Source organism: Macaca mulatta, chromosome X (genome assembly GCF_049350105.2).
Source record: "Macaca mulatta isolate MMU2019108-1 chromosome X, T2T-MMU8v2.0, whole genome shotgun sequence".
NCBI classification, from domain to species: domain Eukaryota; kingdom Metazoa; phylum Chordata; class Mammalia; order Primates; family Cercopithecidae; genus Macaca; species Macaca mulatta.
Genome location: NC_133426.1, coordinates 120,197,763 through 120,204,640, shown reverse-complemented (window position 1 = coordinate 120,204,640; position 6,878 = coordinate 120,197,763). Strand labels below are relative to the sequence as shown.

General features: G+C 36.0%; 1 pseudogene; it reads right to left on the bottom strand.

The window, feature by feature from the left end:
• Window positions 1-5,077: 5,077 nt before the first annotated feature.
• Window positions 5,078-5,661, bottom strand: LOC707430 (peptidyl-prolyl cis-trans isomerase H pseudogene; annotated as a pseudogene).
• Window positions 5,662-6,878: the final 1,217 nt, after the last annotated feature.

Here is a 6,878-nt window from a genome sequence, read left to right as displayed (position 1 = left end):
AGAAGTGTTGGTAAAGGATATAGTCAATAGTTGCCAGAGGTTGGGAGTGGATAAAGGTGATTGAATCCAAAATATAACAGGAAACTATTGGGTGTAATGAACAAGGTTTATATTTTTCTTTCAGTTGTGATTACATGGATGCATGTATTTGTAAAAAATCTTACAGCTGTACCACTAAAAACAATTTTATGTATGTAAATTATACTTCAGTAAACCTAACTGAAAAAAAAAATCGATACTAAGACCTGTTTTATTATTCAAAGACAAAATTTACTTCAGGCATGCTCAGAAAGTTCAACATTAAAGTTTAATATGAAGTAATTATTAAAGTAATTAACTACATGTGATTTTGATGGAACCCTGAAAGGCAATTGGTAAAACTGAAAATCTAATCTCCATTCATAAAAGCATTTAAAGGAGAAATTTGAGAAAACTTTTCAAAGATCCTTAACGCAGTTTTCAAAATAGAAACAAAATAAATATTTAGTATAAAACCTAGTAGAACCTATATGGAAGAAACTATAAAACTTGGAGTCACATAAAATTATACAAGAAATACCATTCAGGACATAGGCATGGGAAAGGACCTCATGTCTAAAACACCAAAAGCAGTGGCAATGAAAGCCAAAATTGACAAATGGGATCTAATTAAACTAAAGAGTTTCTGCACAGCGAAAGAAGCTACCATCAGAGTGAACAGAGAACCTACAGAATGGGAGAAAATTTTTTCAATCTACTCATCTGACAAAGGGCTAATAACCAGAATCTACAAAGAACTCAAACAAATTTACAAGAAAAAAACAACGCCATCAAAAAGTGGGCAAAGGATATGAACAGACACTTCTCAAAAGAAGACATTTATGCAGCCAACAGACACATGAAAAAATGCTCATCATCGCTGGCTATCAGAGAAATGCAAATCAAAACCACAATGAGATACCATCTCACACCAGTTAGAATGGCAATCATTAAAAAGTCAGGAAACTACAGGTGCTGGAGAGGATGTGGAGAGAAAGGAACACTTTTACACTGTTGGTGGGACTGTAAACTAGTTCAACCATTGTGGAAGATAGTGTGGCGATTCCTCAAGGATCTAGAACTAGAAATACCATTTGACCCAGCCATCCCATTACTGGATATACACCCAAAGGATTATAAATCATGCTGCCATAAAGACACATGCACACGTATGTTTATTGCAGCACTATTCACAATAGCAAAGACGTGGAACCAACCCAAATGTCCATCAGTGACAGACTGGATTAAGAAAATGTGGCACATATACACCATGGAATACTATGCAGCCATAAATAAGGATGAGTTTGTGTCCTTTGTAGGGACATGGATGCAGCTGGAAACCATCATTCTCAGCAAACTATAGCAAGGACAAAAAACCAAACACCACATGTTCTCACTCATAGGAGGGAATTGAACAATGAGAACATTTGGACACAGGAAAGGGAACATCACACACCAGGGCTTTTTGTGGGGTGGGTGGAGTGGGGAGGGATAGCATTAGGAGATATACCTAATGTAAATGATGAGTTAATGGGTGCAGCACACCAACATGGCACATGTATACATATGTAACAAACCTGCACATTGTGCACATGTACCGTAGAACTTAAAGTATAATAATAAAAATAAATATATAAGAAATAATGGAAAAACTCTATTTTCCTTTCCCCCTGGTGTGATCTCGGCTCACTGCAAGCTCCACCTCCCATGTTCAAGTGATTCTCCTGCCTCAGCCTCCTTTGTAGCTGGAATTACAGGCATGCGCCACCATGCCCAGCTAATTTTTGTATTTTTATGAGAGACAGAGTTTTGTCGTGTTGGCCAGACAGGTCTCGAACTCCTGACCTCAGGTGAACCTGCCTGCCTCGGTCTCCCAAAGTGCTGGGATTACAGGTGTGAGCCACCATGCCCAGCCTGAAAGACACTATTTTTCTAAAGGAGATGACTCTATAGTGTATATCTGGATCTTTTTTTCCAAATAAGCATAAAAATGTAAATAAGTTTTTTAACTTTTCAAAATAATTCTAAATGTTTCAGTGGAGGAATACATGTGTAAGATTCATCAAAGATTGAAGAAATTACTGAGTAGAGACTTGTCCTATGAGATAATAAAAGTGTGTAGAAACCACAGTAATTTCAATAGTCTGCTAATGGCATGAGATTGGTGGGGGAAATCCATGAAACAGAAAAAAAAAGTTCATCATAAACTTATCAAAGTTAGTTCATGCAACAGTCACATTTTAAGTTAGTGGAGAAAAGAACCTTGTTCATCTAGTCAGTGGTGCTTGGAATTGTGTAAATGACTGTAAAAATTAAAAAGACAAATACTGCAAGTTCTCACTTGTATGTGGGAGTTAAAATATTCGATCACATGGAGGTAGAGAGTGTAAAGATAGATAACAGAGACTGGAAATGGTGAGTGGGGGGAAGGGGAGAGAATAAAGAGAATGGGTTAAATGGTTTAAACATATAGTAGAAGAGAAGGAATAGATTAAATGCTTGATAGCAGGTTAGGGTTACTATACTGAACAAAAAATGTATTGTACTTAGGCGATGGACATATTAAATACCCTGACTTGATCACTATGCATTATATATGTGTATCAAAATTTCTCAAGTACCCAATACATTTACACAAACAAAAACAAGAAAATTAAGCAAAAAAGGAAAAAAAAAACCTTTGCTTACAAAAAATAAATAATGATAAAAATACAAGTATGCTTTGTATTTCAATTCATAAGTATTAATTTCAGATATGTATATAAGTATAAATGAAAGAGGCAAAACATAAGATAAAATATTAAAAGCTATGCTCACATTAAAAAAGTATATACTAAAAAATAAAAACTCAACTTTAAAGAAAAATAAAGTTGGAGAAAAATTTATTCTGTATATGGTTGGCTAAATGTTATCATTAATACTAAATATATATTAAATATATTAACTATCCCATTCTATACCTAGAATAGGTAAAGACCCATAAGATAAATTATGGCCATAAAATGCAATTGCAGGTAAAGAAAACTTTTACACTGTTGGTGGGACTGCAAACTACTTCAACCATTGTGGAAGACAGTGTGGTGATTCCTCAAGGATCTAGAACTAGAAATACCATTTGACCCAGTCATCCCATTACTGGGTGTATACCATACTAAATAAAGGTCCATAAGATAAATTATGGACATAAAATGCAATTGCAGGTAAAGAAACAAAGGTTGAAAGGAAAGAAAAGTAAAATAGAAAGACACATAATCAATTAATATTAAAAATATTTTCAACCAAAGAAATGCAAAATGGATCTATGATATTATTGTAATTATTGTTGTTTTGTGTTATTTAAATTAGGAAAATTAAAATAAAAATTATAGCACTGCATTTGCTTGTAATAGGCATGCTTTTACATTGCTGGCAAGAACACAAATTTGTTCAGAGTTTTAAAAAAAAATTGACAATATGGATCAAAATACATATTTCTCTTAAAAATACATATTTCTCTTGTTTCTATTATTATTATTTCATTACTAAAAATTTACGCTAAGAAAGGATCAGAAATTGGTATATCCTCATTGTAACATTATTGTGACATAAAATATATTGTAACATTCAAAAATTACTGTCCTCAATAATATTTCATGGCATTAGAAATTCTCAAGTTATATTATCAAATGAGAAAATTAAGTTACAAAGAGTATGTGCACTTGAGGCTAAACTCATTTTGAAAATTTCAGCAGTGAGCTATCCTCTTTCTACATATTAACAGCATATACCCCTTAAGGTTAACTGTGGTTACTATGTCTATGTGGTAGAACTAAGGCTGTTTGAGAGTTGTGGAAAGAGTAAGCAGAATATAGTTGGAAGACAATAAGATATAAATAAAAGGAATGTAAAAAATTTAGGAGACCCAAAGTTGAAGGAAGAAAGTGGTAGAAAATTGTCATGCAATTTTGTTAATTTCCTAGTAGCTCTTAGGATTCTAAGAACAGGTGAGAAGTTGGTGGCCCAGGTTTGTGGATGACATGGGAAGAATGGTGAAGGTCAAAAGTCTGACTAAGTCTAGGGACCATGCAAGGATATCAATTAAAGCATTTAATAGTTTCTAAGCTGTAGACTTTGTTTCTACAGGCTAGTTAGGGAAGACAATGATATTAAAAACTGTTGTGATCGACTTAGAAAATACTGTAAGAGCAAGGGACCAAAGATCATAACGAGGTATTGAAATGTAAAAGACGCTGGATAGTCAAAGCAATCTTAAGCAAAAAGAAGAAAGCTGGTGAGAGGCATCATACTACCTGACTTCAAAATACTCTACAAATCTATTGTAACCAAAAGAACATCATATTGGCATAAAAGCAGACACATAGATCAATGAAACAGAAGAGAGAACCCAGAAATAAATCTACGCATGTATAGCCAACTGATTTTCAACAAAGGCACCATGAACACGCATGGGAAAAAAAGGACAGTCTCTTTGATAAATAGTGCTGGGAACTGGATATCCACATGCAGAAGGAGGAAACAAGACACCTATCTCTCACTATATACAAAAATCAACCCAAAATATATTAAAGACTTCTATGTAAGTCCCAAATTATAAAATTACTAAAAGAAAATATGGATAAATGCTTCATGAAATTGGACTGGGCAAGGATTTTTTAAATAAGAACTCAAAGGCACAGGCAACAAGAGTAAAAATAGACAAATGAGATTACATAAAACTAAAAGCTACTGCATAGCAAAGGACATAATCAATGGAGTGAAGAGACAATCTATAGAGTGGGTGAAAATATTTGCAAACTATGCATCTGAGAAGAGACTAATAACAAAATATGTAAGCCACTCAACTCAATAGCAAGCAACCAAATAATCCCATTAAAAATGGGCAAAAGATCTAAATAGACATTTTTATTTGTTTTTTTAAACATACAAAAACCATTATTTACAGCTGAAAACCTAAACACAATCTTGGATTCTGAATCTCTGATACTTCCAGAGTCTGTTGGTCAAATGGCATAGCAGCAGGCAGGGAAGCAAACACAGGGGCCAGTCCAGATTATCTTACTCAAGAACATCGCCAAGAGGAAGTGAAGGTCTGATTCAGTCTTGGTCTGAAATACATCTCCCCACACCGTGAGATCAGCATGTGTACCTTGGCCTTATTATTGGGGCCTGTGGGAACATTCTCAATCTTTTTCATCAGTAGAAGTCCATCAATGATTTTTCCAAACACTACATGCTTCCCATCCAGACCATTGCACTTAGAGCAGGTGATAAAGAACTGACAGCCATTTGTACTGGGACCACTGTTCACCATGGAAAGCAGGACTGGAGCTGGGTGTCTGATTTTAAAATTTTTATCTGCAAATAGTCCCTGGTAAATGCTGGTGACTCCAGTAACATCTCCATTAACAAAATCTCCACCCTGAATCATGAAATCCTTTATGACCCTGTGAAAGGTGCTCCCTTTGTATCCTATTGGAACCCGATCTTTACTGAATTATCTGGTGCAGAACTGCCTAAAGTTCTCAGTTGTGTTAGATACAATGTCTACAAAGAGCTGCATCTACATGTGGCCAACTACCTGACTGCCAATGCTGACATCAAAGAATACAACAGGTGCTCAGGGCTTGAATTTGTCACCACCATGGCTTTGACTCAGAAGCAGAAGTCTGACATTTTTCAAAAGAAGACATACAAATGGCCAACAGATATATGAAAAAATGTTCAACACCACTAATCATCACAGATATGCAAATTGAAGCCACAATGGTTTCATTTTACCCCAGTCAAAATGACCATTATAAAAAAAAAAAAAGAAAGAAAGATAATAAGTGTTGGGAGGATAGGGACAAAAGAAAACCGACACTGTTGGTGGAAATGTAAATTCGTACAGCCACTGTGAAAAACAGTATGGAGGTTCCTCAAAAAGTTAAAAATATAATTACCATATGATCCAGCAATCCCATTCATTGCTGGGTATATATCCAAGGGAAATTAAATCCGTATATCAAAGAGATATCTGCACTCCCATAATTACTGTAACACTATTCATAATACACAAGATATGGAGTCAACCCAAATGACTATCTCCAAATGAATGGATAAAGAAAATGTACATATATGCAATGAAATATTATTCAGCCATAAAACAGACTAAAATAGGCCGGGCACGGTGGCTCACACCTGTAATCCTAGCACTTTGGGAGGCCGAGGCGTGCAGATCACCTGAGGTTAGGAGTTAGAAACTAGCCTGGCCAACATGGTGAAACCTTGTCTCTACTGAAAATACAAAAAATTAGCTGGGCGTGGTGGTGGATGCCTGTAATCCTAGCTACTTGGGAAGCTGAGACAGGAGAATCGCTTGAACCTGGGAGGTAGAGGTTGCAGTGAGCTGAGATAGCTCCATTACACTCCAGCCTGGGTGACAGAGTGAGGCTCCTTCTAAAACAAACAAACGAACGAACGAACAAATAAACAAACAGAATGAAATCCTGTTACTTGCAACAACACGGATGAGCCTGGAGGACATTATGCTAAGTAGAATAAGCCAGACACAGAAAGACGAACACTACATGATCTCACTCATATGCAGAATTTTAAAAAGTTGATTTCATAGCAATAGTGTAATAATGATTAGCAGAAGCTGGGGATGGGAGCAGGGACGTGTACAAAGTTACAGTTAAAAAGTGTAGAGGCCAACCAGGTGCGGTGACTCACGCCTGTTGGGAGCCTGAGGCGGGTGGATCACCTGAGATCGGGAGTTCGAGATCAGCCTGACCAACATAGAGAAACCCCTTCTCTACTAAAAATACAAAATTAACCAGGCATGGTGGCAGGCGCCTGTAATCCCAGCTACTCGGGAG